Below are 18,541 nucleotides of genomic sequence, written 5' to 3'. Positions count from 1 at the left end.
CACCCTCCCATCCTGGCACTTTCCCCTGCCACTGCAGGAACTGTAAAACCTGTGCCCACACCTCCTTCCTCACCTCAATCCAAAGCCCTAAAGGAGCCTTCCACATCCATCAAAGTTTTACCTGCACATTCACTAATATCACTTATTGTATCTGTTGCTCCCGATGCGGTCTCCTCTACATTGGGGAGACTGGGCGCCTCCTAGCAGAGCGCTTTAAGGAACATCTCCGGAACACCCGCACCAATCAACCACACCGCCCCGTGGCCCAACATTTCAATTCCCCCTCCCACTCTGCCGAGGACATGGAGGTCCTGGGCCTCCTTCACCGCCGCTCCCTCACCACCAGACGCCTGGAGGAAGAACGCCTCATCTTCCGCCTCGGAACACTTCAACCCCAGGGCATAAATGTGGACTTCAACAGTTTCCTCATTTCCCCTTCCCCCACCTCACCCTAGTTCCAAACTTCCAGCTCAGCACTGTCCCCATGACTTGTCCTACCTGCCTATCACCTTTTCCACCTATCACCTTCATCCCCTCCCCCACTCACCCATTGTACTCTATGCTACTTTCTCCCCACCCCCACCCTCCTCTAGCTTGTCTCTCCACGCTTCAGGCTCACTGCCTTTATTCCTGATGAAGGGCTTTTGCCCGAAACGTCGATTTTACTGCTTCTTGAATGCTGCCTGAACTGCTGTGCTCTTCCAGCACCACTAATCCAGCATGTGAAGAATATGTTCACAGTGGTAAGATTGAGAGAGCAGCACAGTAAAGTACAACGAATCTTGCTTGGTTGCCAGGACATGGAAATGTCAGCATCTTCACATTTGTGCCACTGTCCTCTTCCACAAACTCAAGGATTATCTCTGCAATGAATTGCAAACACTTTTGGGCTGAAGTTGCTGAAAAACATTTGAATGGAAAGTACATGAGGTCCTGCATTTCAGCAAGTACTGGTCAATCTCCTTTTTCCACATAGATGCTGCCTGACATGCTGAATATAAAGATTTTCTATTTTTTACATTTACAGCAGCATTGTACTTTTTCCAAATATAACCTATTTGCATTAACATATGGAAACTGTTCAAACACAGGTGGTATTACAACAGTTGCACTTTGCAAAACGATGTTGAAATTCACCATTCATGTTTGCTGACATGCAAAGAACAAATTTTATTAACTTTATGACGGGAGGTGTCTGCAAAAGTTTCTCGGAATGCACCATATATTCGCCAATTGCCTTTGAAGTTTGAACAGCATTTAAGAAGAATTGCATAAGAAATGTGACTATATTAGAAACTTTAAGGCAAATTGCACCTCTCATCACCCATCTGTTCAACTGAAGTTATCTTTATTTCCAGCTGGATGCTATAAAGTAGCTATTCTCTGTGAAAATAATCATTTTAGCACTGCGTTCATTTGATCATTATGACGCATATGTGTTATTTTCCATTTCTTAATGCCCTGAATGTTTTGTGGGGAGAATGCAATAAAATGCCAAATTAAATTTAGAAATGACATACCTTAGTCACAGATAAGAATCTTGAGAGAAATCCAGTTACATAGGTAAGTGGGCAAAACTGGTTATGGTACATTGTGTAAATAGATAGGAGCTTTTGTGATAAATAAAGTGTGAAACATTTAAAGAAACTATTCAAAATGTTCAATAAAATTACATTCCACCTGAAAAACAAAAACTGAACAACATCCACCCAAAATCTGAGAAACAAGAGGCTTTTAATATGCCCAGGAATAACAGTAAACCTGAGGATTAAGAGATTAAAAACCAGGAAAGGACAAGTTGATAAAAAGAGAAAACATGGACCATGATAATAAATTATCTGGGAACATAACGACAAATTTTATTATTGCAAAAATATACTTTACCCCTACACCTCATCTATAAGTACATATAAAAATCCAAAATCAGTTCTGTGCAGAGAAGAAACAAAACTCCTTGTGCCTTTCACACAAAGAAAAAGCTCTATCCCCCCCTCTGCTGCACTGCTGTGGCATTGCAATTATAAATGATATACAAGAGTCAAACACATCAAGTTCAGAGCAAATGCAAGGCACTAAATTTAGTCAAAAATGCTCCATCAGTGCACCTATGCCAGAACTGTGTCCAAAACTGTTTTACTCAGTTGCAGTAAAGGGGTAGGAGCAGTCCCAAGGTCATTTTATAAATATGGCTGCCTCATGATTCAAAAATACACATTTCAGTTTTACAGCTATAATATCAAAGCATAATTATGGCATAATATAACTGAATGTCCGATCAATTAGGTATCTTGTATAATGATTGTTGATCAGTAAAACATTGGGATTTTGACATGTCTCAGAACTTCTCTGCAGTTGCAAAAGAAAGGCATTTTCTACTCATGCAAGAAACAACTTATATCCATTTTGAAGCAATGACAGGCTCTGAGAATTGAATAGGTCCTTGTTATATTTTGGCAGATAGACCACTGACCGTGGTCTTCCCCACTACACCCTTGGTGGCAGCAGCCCCAAGCTTCAGTGTGATACTTTACCTTAGAATGTGTCAATCTACAACAAGCAGCTGAGGTGAAGTCCTCTCTCTGGAATATCAACAAGCATCGGGCAGACTATGGAGTGGTCTCATCAAGATGATGGTTCTCCAGGTACGGTTGATGTTTGTCTTTGTGTGTGCCCCAGGAAACATCTGTAGCGTACAGAGTCCTGTGTCATGCAGCTGCTCTGGATGAACATCAACAAAAAACACTGCACCCCTCCCCTGACTTCCTTTGCAAAGGCACATTCCAGCAGGAGGTCTCTTCTTTTCTCCCCTGCAGCTGCTTTGAATGCAGCTTGTGGTGGTGCAGATTGACTAAACACACATGAAGGATCTCACAGGCAACATCCTTATCAACACCAGCCAGCGAAGGAAAGATCTCATGTTGGAAAGTTCTGGTGATGAGCCATTCTGCCAAATGACTTTGAGAATCTGCTTAGGGAACAGCTCGACAGGATCCACTCCCTCCTTTCCCCACAAGGTCTCAAGGATGTTACATGCTGACTACTTCCTGATGGACTGGTGGTTAAAAGTGTTTTAGAGTTACAGAGTCATACTGATGTACAACACAGAAACAGACCTGGTGGTCCAACTCGTCCATGCCGACAAGATATCCTAACCTAATCTAGTCCCTTTTGCCAGCACTTGGCCCATATCCCTCTGAACACTTCCTATTCATATACCCATCCAGATGCCTTTTAAATATTGTAATTGTACCAGCCACCACCACTTCCTCTAGCAGCTCATTCCATATACATACCCTCTGGGTGAAGTTGCTCCTTAGGTCCCTTTTAAAACTTTCCTCTCATCATAAATCTATGCCCTCTCATTCTGGACTCCCCCATCCCAGGGAAAAGACCTTGTCTATTTATCTATCCATGCCCCTCATGATTTTATAAACCTCGATAAGGTCACCCCTCAGCATCCCATGCTCCAGGGAAAACAGCCCCAGCCTATTAGGCCTCTCCCTGTAGCTCAAATCCTCGAACACTGGCTACATCCTTGCAAATCTTTTCTGAACTCTTACAAGTTTCACAACATCCTTCCAAGAGGAGGGAGACCAGAATTGAACACAATATTCCAAAAGTGGCCTAACCAATGTCCAATATAGCTGCAACATGACCTCCCAGCTCCAAAACTCAATGTTCTGTCCAATAAAGGAAAACGTACCAAATATCTTCTTCACTATCCTATCTCCCAGTGACTCCATTTTGAAGGAACAATGAACTTGCAGTCCAAGGTCTCTTTGTTCAGGAATACTCCCCAGAACCTGACCATAAAGTGTATAAGTCCTGCTAAGATTTGCCTTTCCAACATGCAGCACCTCGTATTTATCTAAATTAAACTCCACCTGCCACCCGTCAGCCCATTGGCCCATCTGATCAAGATCCTGTTGTAATCTGAGGTAACCTTCTTCGCACTCCACTACACCTTCAATTTTGGTGTCATCTGCAATCTTACTAACTACACCTGCTATGCTCACATCCAAATCATTTATATAAATGATGTAAAGTAATGGACCCAGCACCAATCCTTGTGGCACTCCACTGGTCACAGGCCTCCAGTCTGAAAAACAACCTTCCACCATCACCTTCTGTCTTCTACCTTCAAGTCACTTCTGCATCCGAATGGCTAGTTCTCCCTGTATTCCATGAGATCTAACTTGCCAATCAGTCTACTAAGTGGAACCTTGTTGAACGCCTTACTGTAGTCCACATAGATTCTAGGTTAGAGTGATGCTGGAAAAGCACAGCAGTTCAGGCAGCAACCAAGGAGCAGGAAAATCAATGTTTCGGGCAAAAGCCCTTCATCAGGAATAGAGGCATCTGCAGCCCTTGTTTTTACCTAATTGATTTTAACCCTACTGCGAATCCTCTTGCAAGGATGCCTGCCTTGAAGAAGTTTTCCTCCTCTCTCTAACAAGAATCTCAGGGAGTCCCTCTCCCACTGCAACTCCCAGGTTTGTGCTACCTTCCCCAACCTCCTCCCTGGCCTATCACCTTCATCCCCTTCCCTACTCACCTACTGCATTCTATGCTACTTTCTGCCCACCCCCACCCTCCTCTCATTTATCTCTCCACCCTGCAGGCACTCTGCCTCTATTCCTGATGAAGGGCTTTTGCCTGAAACGTCGATTTTCCTGCTCCTTGGATGCTGCCTGAACCGCTGTGCTTTTCCAGCACCATTCTAATCTAGAATCTGGTTTCCAGCATCTGCAGCCGTTGTTTTTACCTGTAGTCCATATAGATCATGTCCACCGCTCTGCTCTCATCAAACTTCTTAAAAAAAAATCAAGTTTGTGGGACATGATTTCCCATGCCCATAGCCATGTTGACTATCCCTAATTAGTCCTTGCCTTTCCAAATGCATGTAAATTCTGTCCCTCAGGATTCCCTCCAACAACTTGCCCACCACTGATGTCAGGCTCACTGGTCTATACTTGCCTGCTTTTTCCTTACCACCTTTATTAAATAGTGGTACCACATTAGCCCACCTCCAATCGTCTGGCACCTCACCTGTAACTATTGATTATATAAATATCTCAGCAAGGAGCCCAGCAATCACATCCCTAGCTTCCCGCAAAGTTCTGGGGTATACCTGATCAGGTCCTGGGAATTTATTCACTTTATGTGTTTCAAGACATCCAGCACATCCTTCTCTGTAATATGGACATTTTTCAAGATGTCACCATCTATTTCCCCACATTTTGTATCTTCCATGTCCTTTTCCAAAGTAAACACTGATGCAAAATACTTGTTTCGTATCTCCCACATCTCCTGTGGTTCCACATATAGGCTGCCTTGTTGATCTTTGAGGGGTCTAATTTCTCTCCCTTTTGTCCTTAATATATGTATAAAATCCCTTTGGATTCTCCTTAACCCTATTTGCCAAAGCCATCTCCCCATGTCTGCATGGGTTTCCTCCGGGTGCTCCAGTTTCCTCCCACAATCCAAAAATGTACAGGTGAGGTGAATTGGCCAGGCTAAATTTCCCATAGTGTTAGGTGAAGGGTAAATGTAGGAGAATGGATCTGGGTGGGTTACACTTCGGCGGATCGGTGTGGACTTGTTGGGCCGAAGGGCCTATTTCCACACTGTAAGTAATCTAATCTAAGCTAATCTCACATCCTCTTTTTGTCTTCCTCATTTCCCTCTTAAGAATATTCCAACAGCCTTTATACTCTTCTAAGGGTTGACTCAATCTCTGCTGACTATACCTGACGTATAGTTCCTTTTTTTTGTTAACTAAAACCTCAATTTCTCAAGTCATCCAGCATTCCCTCCACCTCCCAGCCTTGCCTTTCACCCGAACAGGAATATACTGTTTCTGGACTCTCATTGTCTCATTTTTTAAGGCTTCCCATTTTCCAAGCTGTCCCTTTACCTGCGAACATCTGCCCCCAGTCAACTTTTGAAAGTTCTTGCCTAATACTATCAAATTGGCCTTTCTCCAATTTAGAACTTCAATTTTTAAATCTGGTCTATCTTTTTCTATCACTATCAAGTAGGTCAAGTATTGCTTCTCAAATAGGAATATCCACATGCTGAATCAGAAAATTTTCTTGTTCACACTTAACAAATCTCTCTCCATCTAAACACTTAACAGTATAGTAATCGCAAACTAGGTTTAGAAAGTTAAAATCCTCTACCATAACCACCCTATCATTCTGACAGAAAACTGAGATCTCCATACAAATTTGTTTCTCAATTACCCACTGGCTACTGGGAGGTCTATAGTACAATCCCAATAAGATGATCATCTCTAACCTGTTTCTCAGTTCCACCCAAATAACCTCCCTGGATGTATTCCCAGGAACATCCTCCCGAAGTACAGCTACTCCCTCTCCTCTCTTGCTCCCCCCTCCCTGCCTTTCTATCCTTCCTATAGTATTTGTATCCTGGAAATCCTGTCTACCCCTGAGCAACATCTATATAATTGCGATGATACCCGAGTCCCATGATCATAACTATGTTCTGAGTTCATCTGCCTTCTCTGTTCAGCCTCTTGCATCAAAATAAATGCAATTTGTGTAATCAGTCCTACAATGTTCTCTGCTTTGTTCCTGCCTGTCCTGACTGTTTGACTTGCTCCTTTTCTCATGTTTAATCCATCCTTCTTGTACAGGTCACTTCTACCCCAAAAGAGATTCCATTGATCCAAAAATGTGAACCCTTCCCCTCGGACCTACTCCTCAGCCATGCATTCATCTGCTCTATTCTCCTATTCCCAACCTCACTAAATCATAGCACCAGGAATAATCCAGATATTACTACCCTTGAGGTCCTCCTTTTTAAATTCCTGCCTAACTTTCTATGTTCTCCCTTCAGAATTGCACCCTTTTCTCTTCCTATGTTGTTAGCTCCAATGTGTTCAATAACCTCCTACTGGTCTCGCTTACCTTTGAGAACACTCTGCACCATCTCCGAGGTATCCTTAATCCTGACACCAGGGAGGCAACACACTATTCTGATTTTTCGCTGCTGGCCATAGAAACGTCTGTATGTACCTTGGACGAAAGAGTCCCCTAAAAAAATCGATCGCTTGGAACCCAACGTACCCCTCATTGCATTAGAGCCACTCTCAATATCACAAACTTGGCTGTTCGTGCTATGTACTCCTGAGTGTCCATCACTCCCTAAATTTTCCAAAACAGCATACTTGTTTGAAATGGGGATAGCCACAGAAGATTCATGCACTAGCTGCCTACCTCTCTTACATTTCCTAGAGTTAACTCATCTATTTGACTGTATCTGAGATTCCCCCTTTCCTATAACTGCCATCCATCACATCCCCTTGCTCTTGTAAATTCCTCATTGCCTGTAACTGCATCTCCAACTGATCCATTCAATCTGATAAGATTCGCAATCAATGGCATTTATTTCAGATATAATTCTCAGTAACCCATAAACTCTCACTAAACTCCCATATCTGACAAGAAGAGCATATCATTCTATCAAGGGCCATTTTTGCTTTTTTAAATCCACAGACCCAGAAAATAGCACTGTCTTATTCCTTACAAAATACTGCTCCAGGTTAAATTAATAGTTATGGCTTGGAACTTAGAACATAGAACATAAAAAAGTACAGCTCAGAACAGGCCCTTTGGCCCACGATGTTGTGCCGAGGATTAATCCTAATGTAAAATAAAATAACTTAACCTATCCACCCCTCAATTCACTGCTATTCATGTACATATCCAGCAGTCGCTTAAATGTCCCTAATGACTCTGCTTCTACCACCACCGCTGGCAATGCATTCCATGCATTCACAACTCTCTGCGTAAAGAACCTTCCTCTGATGTCCCCTCTATACCTTTCTCCTAATATTTTAAAACTATAAATCCTTGTGCCAGTCAATCCTGCCCTGGGGAAAAGTCTCTGGCTATTGACTCTTGATCAAGTCACCTTTCTTCCTCCTTCTCTCCAGAAAGAAAAGTCTGAGCTTAGTTAACTTCTCTTCATAAGGCAAGCCCTCCAGTCCAGGCAGCATCCTGGTAAACCTGTTTTTCACCCTCTCCAAAACCTCTGTATCTTTCCTACAACAGGGTGACCAGAACTGGACACAATATTCCAAGTGTGGCCTCACCAAGGACTTGTAGAGCTGTAGCAAAACCTTGCAGCTCGTAAACTCAAAAATGTTAAGTTTAATCGAGAGACATAGCTCAATAAAACATATAATCAAGAAAGAACCCACTCAACTCACTACTAAGGCCACGTTTAAAATCCACTTACCTGTTTTTGTGGTGTGACCTCTTCCTGACAGGTTCCTCCAAGATCAGTTGTGAATTGCACTTTTTAAAATTTTCCCAGATGCACTCTGATGTCCAGCAATACATGAATTCAACAGCAAAGGCTGTAACTCCTAACTCAGTCAGTTAGCAATGTGGGTTTCTTTTTCTCTCTCCTGCACTGACCTCACCAAGTGTTTCCTTTGCTGTTCTTCTTCCTTTTAAAAGTGCTGTTGTTTTGACGTTCTTTTCCACCAAAATTCCAAAACAATGCAACAGCATATAAAACAGAAATTGCTGTCCTGGAATTCGAGGAAATCACCTCCGGCACCTAAAATACCTCAAAAAAAGGAGTAGCTATTACAGCCAGAAATGTTTCCTCCCTCCTTCTTGGATTACCCAGAATCCTCAATTTCTTTAGTTTCAGTGCTGTATATAACTTCTTTTTGAAATCATATAATGTTTTGGCTCAGACAGCTTTCTGTGGCAGTGAATTCTACAATCTCATCACTCTCTGGGTGAAGAAATATTTCCTCATCTCAGTTTTACCTGGTTAACCCTGCATCCTTAGACTGTGACTCCTGGTTCTGGACTCCCCCATCAACGGGAACATCCTTTCTGTATTTGCCTTGCCCAGTCCTGTTAGAATTTGGAGGTTTCTATGAAATTTCCCTTCATTCTTCTGAACTCCAGAGAATGTAATCCAAACCAATACAACTTCTCCTCATACGTCAGTCTTGCCACCCCAGTAAACCGTCAATGCATTCCCTCAATTGCAAGAACATCCTTCCTCATATAAGAAGACCAAACTGCACACAATTTTCCAGGTGTGGTCTCACCAAGGCTCTGCATAATTACTGCCAGATATTCCCACTCCTGTACTCAAATCCTCTCACCATACCATTTGCTTTCTAGATTGCCTGTTGCACCAGCATGCTTACCTTCAGTGACTAGTATATGAGGACATCAAGGTCTTGTTGCACATTCTTCTTTGTCAATTCATAGCTGTCAAGATAATAATCTGATTTCCTGTTTTTTGCTACCAAAGTGGGTAACATCACATTTCTTCACATTATACTGCTTCTACAATGAATTTGTCCAATCATTCATCTTGTCCAAAGACACTACCGCATCTTTGCATCCTCCTCACAGTTCACCCTCCCACTCAGCTTTGTGTTATCTGCAAATCTGGAGAGATATCCTACTCTCTTCTTTCTTCCAATGAATTCCCTGCCCAAGTGAATGGATGCCTCCAATTCCATCTTGGTTCACAGTCACTTTATTAGGACATTATCAAATGAATTGCAGAAATTTATTTAAATAATTGCATGGACCTATAAGGCAAATGCCATCTCACATAACTTAAGAGACAAACTCTGAACAACTATGTTATGATCCTGACAAGAGGAATGGGCTATGAATGAAGCCTCATTATTCCACAAGTTTCATTCACAGCTTATTCCTCTTGTCAGGATCAGAATATAGTTGTTCAGAGTTTGTCTCTTAATTTATGTGAGATGGCATTTGCCTTACAGATCTAAGCAATTATTTAAATAGATTTCTGCAATTCATTAGATAAGGTCCCAATTAGTAGAGATTTTTTCAGCAACTCCTGCTTTGAGGTTCTTTTTTACTTTAGTCAAGGTTTTGGTGCTAGAAAAGCACAGCAGGTCAGACAGCATCTAAGGAGCAGGAGAATCAACGATTTGGGCATAAGCCCTTCATCAGGAATCATGAAGTCTATTCTCCTGCTCCTGGGATGCTGCCTGACGTGCTGTGCTTTTCCAGCACCACACTTTCGACTCTGATCTCTAGCATCTGAAGTCCTCACTTTCTCCTTCTTTCTTTAGGAAAGAGATTTTTAGCTGTAAATTTTTTAAGGTATACCTTTCTTCTACGGATGCACCCAGGTTTCCTAGGAATAAACAGGAAAAATGCCCTAGAGCTATGCTTCTAGACAGCTTCATTTTGTGGGGTTCAACTCTCCTAAACTAAGTTTGTCAAAAAATTAAAGCCATGAACTTCATATCTTACCTCTTTTAAAAGCTTTGTATGTCTCCTTTGGTCCTTCAATAAAAATATTTATCATAATTGTAGGACTGTGCCTCATGGAGAAGTTTGTGCAGAAAACACCTTTGACCACAAGTAAAGTCCTGCAGAAAAATGGAATAGTGAATCCTGTTGATTGGCTCCACGAACTGACAGCCATTTGGTAGAATGCTTCATCAGCAAAACTTACAAACAAGCACTGAGATGTAGGTTGACTGGTGGTGAAAAAGGCCCTTCTCAAGAGATCCTCAAGCACACTTAGAGTGTCAGTGCTATTGCCCTCACAAAGACTGCAAAAGACCAATGCCAGCTCCTCTGGTATATGCCATTGCAAAGGAAGTCTGGAGAGAGATGAAGTGTTATTTTTGGTTGACACACATTCCAATCAGCTCCATAATGGAAAGTTGTCTGGGCTCTTCCCAAGGGACACACCAAGACAAGTCAAAAGGGCAGTCAGCCAATCATGTTTGTTCCAGCTCTCCACATGAACATTCTGTCATTCTCCTGCTTTTCCCCTGTAATTCTGCACATTCTTCCTTTTGCAAATGATGGTCTAATCCTCTTTTGAATGCTTCAATTGAACTTGCCTCCACCACTCTCTTTACAGCAGAAATTCACAGACCTTAACCACTTGCTGTGTGAAAAAGCTTTGTATCTTCCCATTTTGGCTGCTTTTGCTAAAGGAAGTATAATCTACTGCTGGAGAACAAACAACTTGATGAAAGACAGTCGTTCATCTGTCCAAAACTAGCCTGTGCAGAGAACTCCCACAACTGTATGTTGCAGACTGGCACATTCCCAGGTCTGCCTCCCGAGGGATATACATAAACCTGGGCTAGGTGCTGCAAAGGTGCAAAGAGAATAGGCCACTATCAAAGGCTCTTCTGTCATCTTACGTTAAGGAGTTAGAATTTGTGTACAAATTCGCAAAATTGTAAAATCCATACAGTGTGGAAACAAGCCATCAGGCCCAACAAGTCCACACCGACTGTCCAAAGAATAACCCACTCAGACCTATTCCCCTATCTTTTAGTCTACAAGCGTCCCTAAACACTATCTCGCACAGACAACTCACCTAACCTGCACATCTTTGGATTGTGGGAATAAACCAGAGTATCAGGAAGAAACCCACACAGTCACCCAAGATTGGAATTAAACCCAGTTCCTTGGGACTGTGAGGCAGCAGTGTTAGCCACTGTGCCACCCTACAAGAGTAAGAAGATTCCAGGATGCTTTTCATCAATTATACATGCATAAAGCATATATAACCTGGAATTCTACATATAGGGAAGTACCTCAGAGTGCTACATACTGCATTGGAACTGTTATACCACTGTGTAATCTCAAATTTAAATTGTTTTCTCATAAGAACATATTGACAGCTTATGTTGATGATTTGGATTTGGGGATTTGTAGATGAATGGCAGAGCAAAGTGTGCAGAGAACTGTGAAACTTTGCAGAGGTACATAGATACTTTAAGTGAGTGAGCAAAGATCTGGCAGATGGAACACAATGTTAATAAATATGAAGTCATCCATTTTGGTAAAAGTAACAGTAAAAAGGATGGTTACTTGAATGGTAAAAACTTGTAGCATGCTGCAATGCAGAAGGACCTGGGTGTCCTTATGCATGAATCACAGAGGTAGGTCTGCAGGGACAAGTAATTATGAAGGCAAATGGAATTTTGTCTTTCATTGCTAAAGGGATTGAGTTTAAAAGCAATGAGGTTATGTTGCAGCTATACAGGGTACTGGTGAGGCCACATCTGGAGTACTGCATGCAGTTTTGGTCTCCTTACTTAAGAAATGATTAGTGGCACTACAGGGAGTGCAGAGGAGGTTCACTAGGTTGATTCTGGAGTTGATGTGGTCAGCTTATGAGGAGAGACTAAGTAGACTGGGATTATATTACAATTGAGAGAGAGCTTGGTGTCTATGTACATAGATCCCTGAAAGTTGCCACCCAGTTTGATAGGGTTGTTAAGAAGACGTATGGTGAGTTAGCTTTTATTAGTAGATGGATTGAGTTTTGGAACCATGAGATCATGCTGCAGTTATACAAAACTCTGGTGTGGCGGCACTTAGAATATTGTGTACAGTTCTCATCACCATATTACAGGACGGATGTGGAAGCTTTGGAAAGGGTGCAGAGGAGATTAGACTTAGACTTACAGTGTGGAAACAGGCCCTTCGGCCCAACAAGTCCACACCGACCCACCGAAGCGAAACCCACCCATACCCTTACATTTACCCCTTACCTAACACTACGGGCAATTTAGCATGGCCCATTCACCTGGCCTGCACATCTTTGTGACTGTGGGAGGAAACCGGAGCACCCGGAGAAAACCCGCACAGACACGGGGAGAATGTGCAAACTCCACACAGTCAGTCGCCTGAGGTGGGAATTGAACCCAGGTCCCTGGTGCTGTGAGGCAGCAGTGCTAACCACTGTGCCACCACTAGGATGTTGCCTGGGATGGAGGAAAGATTGAGGGATTGAAGGTTGAGAGGTGACTTAATTGGGACACGTAAAATAATCAAAGGGTTAGATAGGGTGGACAGTGAGGGCCCTTTTCCTCGGATGTTGATGGCTAGCACGAGGGACATGGCATTAAACTGAGAGGTGATAGATTTAGGGCAGATGTCAGAGGTAGTTTCTTTACTCAGAAATTTGTAGGGGTGTAGAAAGTACTGCCTGCAACAGGAGAAGACTCACTAACTTTAAGGGCGTTTAAATGGTCCTTGGATAGACATATGGACAAAAATGGAATAGTGTAGGTTAGATGGGCTTCAGATTGATTTCACAGATTGGCGCAACATCGAGGGCTGAAAGGCCTGGACTGTGCTATAATGTGCTATAATTGTGGGCAGCATGGTGGCAACAGTGGTTAGCACTGCTGCCTCACAGCACCAGAGACCCGGGTTCAATTCCTGCCTCAGGCAACAGACTATTTGCATGTGTCTGTGTGGGTTTCCTCCCACAGTCCAAAAATGTGTTGGCCAGGTGAATTGGCCATGCTAAATTGCCTGTAGTGTTAGGTGTGGGTGGTAGGTCGGTGTGGACTTATGGGCTGAAGCACCTGTTTCCACACTGTAAGTAATCTAATCTAATTCATTGGAATTTAGAAGACTGATGGGGGAATCATATAAAAGTTTTGGGAAATAGATAAAATGTTTCCACTGGTAGGTGAAACTAGGACAAGAGGGCATAGCCTGAAAATCAGGGGAAGCAGGTTTAGTACTGAATCGAGGAGAAACATCCTGACCCAGAAGGTTGGAAATTTTTGGAATTCCCTGCTCAGTAAAGTAGTTGACACTACTTCAGCAAATGTTTTTAAAGCTAAAATAGATTTTTTAACAATAAATGAATTGTTAAATGATACAGTGAGAGGATGGGTAAGTGAAAAGATCAGCTGTGATGGGACTGAATGATGGAGCATGCTCGAAGGGCCATCCTACCCCTAGTTCTTATATAATTTCTTACAAATCAATCAGAGGTCTCTACAAACAACATCTCAAATTTCTTTACAAGTAACTTTTAAAAGTATTGTTCATTGCCACACATATCAAAGGAGGTTTGATTTATCATCATAATTCTTAAACGAAGCCATTTGAATCTGGATTTTTGGAGGTTATGTAGTTACCAAAGTCCTGTCAGAAGCAGAGGAAGAACTGGCGGGTGTTGCGGAGACATGAGAGGGAGGACGGGGGGGGGGGGGGTGCTGTAGGATGGGGTGGGGCCGTGAGGGGTGGGAATTGTGGGCGTGTGGGGCTGAGGGAGGCACTGGGTAGGGCTGCAGGGTGGGGGGATGGTCTGGGATGAGATGTGTGGGGTCGGGGAGAACGGAGCGGGTACACTCACGTGGGAGCGCGGGAAAAACCACGCACTCCGGACCGCTCGCTCGAGCGACACCAACGGTATGTTCGACGTCAATACGTCGGAAGATTACGTGACGGTGTGACATTAGCCTCACATAGCTAAAAGCTAGCACTCTGACACAGCTTCCGAGTAGCTCGCCGTGATCGTATAGTGGTTAGTACTCTGCGTTGTGGCCGCAGCAACCTCGGTTCGAATCCGAGTCACGGCATTGCGGTTTGGCAATGACACGGCATTGGAAGCTTCATTATTTTCCCAAATTTAATATTAACTGTCGTTTAATTAAAAATCAACCTTTTCATGTTGAATGGAAGTAAAATAATAAAAAAACATGACATCAGTGGACAGGACTAAAAGAACCATAAGGAATGAATCCTGTTGGTTAGTTCCAATAGGACTGGGAAGGGGGGCTCTGCCAAAAGCTGTTGAACATTTAGAGCTAAATCAGAAACCACAGCCTCCATCTTTGGATTACAATCTTAACCATGGGTATGCACATTGGAGTTTGATTCTATCCAAACACAGGTCAACCAAAGACATGTCTTACTTGAACAAGACTATATTTACATGCAGGAGAAAGTGAGGGCTGCAGATGCTGGAGATCAGAGCTGAAAATGTGTTGCTGGAAAAGCGCAACAGGTCAGGTAGCATCCAAGGAGCAGGAGAATCGATGTTTCAGGCATGAGCCCTTCTTCAGGAATAAGGAAAGTGTGCCAAGCAGGTTAAGATAAAAGGTAGGGAGGAGGGACTTGGGGGAGGGGCGTTGGAGATGCTATAGGTGGAAGGAGGTCAAGTTGAGGGTGAAACGTTCCGCAAGTTTCAGAGAATACCTCTGAGACACCTGGACCAACCAACCCAACCATCCTGTGGCTCAACACTTCAACTCCCCCTCTCACTCCACCAAGGACATGCAGGTCCTTGGCCTCCTCCATCGCCAGACCATAGCAATACGACAGCTGGAGGAACAGCGCCTCATCTCCCGCCTAGGAAGCCTCCAACCACAAGGGATGAACTCAGATTTCTCCAGTTTCCTCATTTCCCCTCCCCCCACCTTGCCTCAATCCCAAACCTCGAACTCAGCACCACCTTCCGAACCTGCAATCTTCTTCCTGACCTCTCCGCCCCCACCCTCACTCCGGCCTACCACCCTCACCTTATAACCCTCACCTTAACCTCCTTCCACCTATCGCATTTCCAATGCCCCTCCCCCAAGTCCCTCCTCCCTACCTTTTATCTTCACCTGCTTGGCACACTTTCCTCATTCCTGAAGAAGGGCTCATTCCCGAAACGTTGATTCTCCTGCTCCTTGGATGCTGCCTGACCTGCTGCGCTTTTCCAGCAACACATTTTCAGCTCTACATTCACATGCAGAGTTGTGAGTGTGTTGCTGGAAATGCACAGCAGGTCAGGCAGTAGCCGAGGAGCAGGAAAATTGACGTTTCAGGCCGGAGGCCTCTTTCAGGAATGAGGCCGACACTCAAATTCCTGATGAAGGGCTCCGGCTGGAAACATCAACTTTCCTGCTCGTCCGATGGTGCCTGACCTGCTGTGGTTTTCCAGCAACACGCTCTCAACTCTGATAACCAGCATCCGCAGACCTCACTGTCTCCTAGTTGATTTCAACCTTACTGCGAAGCCTCTTCCAAGAATGCTTACCTTGAAGAAGTTCTCCTCCTCTCTCTACAATGATCTTAGTGAGTCCCTCTCTCACTGAACTCCCCAAGTCCTCTCCTCTGCCCTCATTCCTGATGGAGGGCTCTGGCCCGAAATGTCGATTCTCCTGCTCCTTGGATGCTGCCTGACCTGCTGTGCTTTTCCAGCAACATACTCTCAACTCTGATCTCCAGCATTGCAGACCTCACTGTCTCTCCTATTTTACATGCATTTGAATGTCTGATAACTGAATGGACCTGAACTGTACTTTGGCAACAAGATTTAGTGGGCTTTCCCCAAACACATTTGTGGTAACTGCTCAAAGGTTTAGCGTGTCCCTCAACATATCCTCGACATCAGAATGTGCCAGTCTGCAATACACGGTAAAGGCCAATCCCTTGTTCTGGAAGGCCAATATGTTTCGGGCAGACCAAAAACCGTTTTTCATCAAGTTGATGGCCCTCCAGGCGCAATTGATGCTGGTGTCTGTGTACTTCCTAGGGAACAGACCGTGGAGTCTTGTGTCACGGCACTGCTTAGGATGAACCTTGATAAAACTATTCATTGCTGTCCAGCCTTCCTCTGCAAAGGCACACTCAGGAGGAAGTGTGTGACAGTCTTACAGCTATATTTATGCCCTCTAATTTTGGATACCCCTACCGCAGGAAAAGACCTCGGCTATTCACCTTATTGATTCTTGATTTATAAACCTCTACAACCTCACCCGTCAGCTTCCTACACTCCAGAGAAACCGTTCCTGTCTACCCAACTTTTCCTCATAATTCAAACCTTCCAGTTTTGGCAACATCCTTATCAATCTCTTTTGTACCTTCACCATTTTAACAACACCTTTCCTATAGCAGGGATATCAAAATTGGATGTAGTATTCCAAATGTGACCTCTTATACAGCTGTAACATGACATCCCAACTTTTGAGTTCAATTCTCTGATGAAGACAAGCGTGCCAAATGCCTTCTTCACCACCCTGTTTACTTGTGATGCCACATTCAAGGAATTATGCACCTGAGGTCTCTCTGTTCGACAGCACTCCCCCGGGCCCGACCATTAATAGGATAAGTCCTATCCTGATTTGCCCTATCTAAATGCAACACCTTGCATTTATCTTAATTAAACTCCATCTGCTATTTCTCGGCCCACTGGCCCAATTGATCAAGATCCCTTTGTACTCTTAGATAACCTTCTTCACTGTTCACTGTATCACCAGTTTTGGTGTCATTCATAAACTTACTGGCATGCGACCTACATTCTTATCCAAACCAGTCATATAAAGGAAGAATAACAGTTGACCCAGCACTGATCCTTATGAAATACCACTCGTCACAGGCCTTCAATCTGAAAGCAGCAAGGTCAGTCATCTCAGTTCTAGTCCAACTACCTTTAGCTGTTTCATCAATAACCTTCCTTCCATTATAAGGTCAAAAGTGGGGATGTTCACCAATGATTGCACAATATTCAACACCATTCGTGACTGGGAACAAGTGAGGACTGCAGATGCTGAAGAGTCAGTCAAAAAGGGTGGTGTTGGAAAAGCACAGCAGGTCAGGCAGCATCAGGCTTATGCCTGCCTGTACTGACCATGTGCTGCCTTTGTCTGTCCCTCTCCCTTTTAAAGGTGCTGTAATTTTGTCTTTTTTTCTCTCCGAAGTTCCAAAACAAGCAACACTATATAAAACAGTAACTGCTGCTCGTGAAATTCGAGGAAATCATCTCCAACACCTAAAATACCTCAAAAAAGAAGCAGCCTGTTACAGCCTGAATTTTTTACCATCCTTCAAAGTAGGAATTGATAAAATGTCACATGAACTGACTGCCTACAGATTGTGTACTTTTTGAACAAAATAGAATGCATCTACAAATACAAATCTGCAAAAGCAAATTCACCCCATTGACTTATATATCTCTGTGCTTGCGTGTGAAGGAGAGAGAGTGAGTGTGTGTGGGAGAGAGGGAAAGAGTGTACATGAGTGTGTGTGCGTGTATGTATGCATGCTTGATAGAGTTTGTGCGGTAGTGTGGTGGAATATATGCCTGTGAGAGAGTGTGTGCATGAGTGTGTGTGAGTGTGTGACCGTGTCTGAGCGAGAGCGTGTGTTTGAGAGAGGCTCTGTGTTATCATGATTGTGTGTAAGAACGTGTGTGTTGCTGTATTTATGTGTGCTGCATGTGTATGGGAGTGTATGTCTAGTGGGGTCACCCGGCTAGAAGGGGTACATTTCAGTGGTCAAGGACATCTGTCCTTGGATATTTGGGTGAACGTCCTCCAAGGCAGACTTCAGAATATGCAACAACACAGAGTTGTTGAGCAGAGGCTGATGGCCTTGTTCGGTATCCATGACATGGTTTCAACTGGGATCTTAGGTTCATGCCACACTACAGGTGACCCTACTACACTATACACTCCCAAACACACACACACACAAGCACATACGTACATGTACACACACACTTTTACACACAATCACACTCACAGTCACATAGACTATCTCTCATACACACATTTTCTCTCAGATACACATACACACACTCACAATCAAGTGCACACCCTTTCACAGGCATGTACTCCGTCACAACCATCATGTTTGCGCACACACTTTCACTTACACACCGACACACTTCTTCACTCTCTCTCTCCCCCTCACACACACACATAAGCCTATGGTGTAAATTTGCATTTGCAGAT

The 18,541-nt window shown here is 43.6% G+C and overlaps 1 non-coding gene across 1 annotated transcript; it reads left to right on the top strand.

Moving 5' to 3' along the window:
- Nucleotides 1-14,326: 14,326 nt before the first annotated feature.
- On the top strand, nt 14,327-14,398 carry trnah-gug (transfer RNA histidin (anticodon GUG)). Its single transcript has one exon. It is a non-coding gene; the product is annotated as a tRNA-His (tRNA).
- The last annotated feature ends 4,143 nt before the right edge of the window (nt 14,399-18,541 follow it).

The sequence above is a fragment of the Hemiscyllium ocellatum genome, chromosome 42, assembly GCF_020745735.1.
Source record: "Hemiscyllium ocellatum isolate sHemOce1 chromosome 42, sHemOce1.pat.X.cur, whole genome shotgun sequence".
Classification (NCBI taxonomy): domain Eukaryota; kingdom Metazoa; phylum Chordata; class Chondrichthyes; order Orectolobiformes; family Hemiscylliidae; genus Hemiscyllium; species Hemiscyllium ocellatum.
The sequence above is the reverse complement of the archived record's forward strand: the minus strand, read 5'-3'. Positions and strand labels throughout refer to the sequence as shown.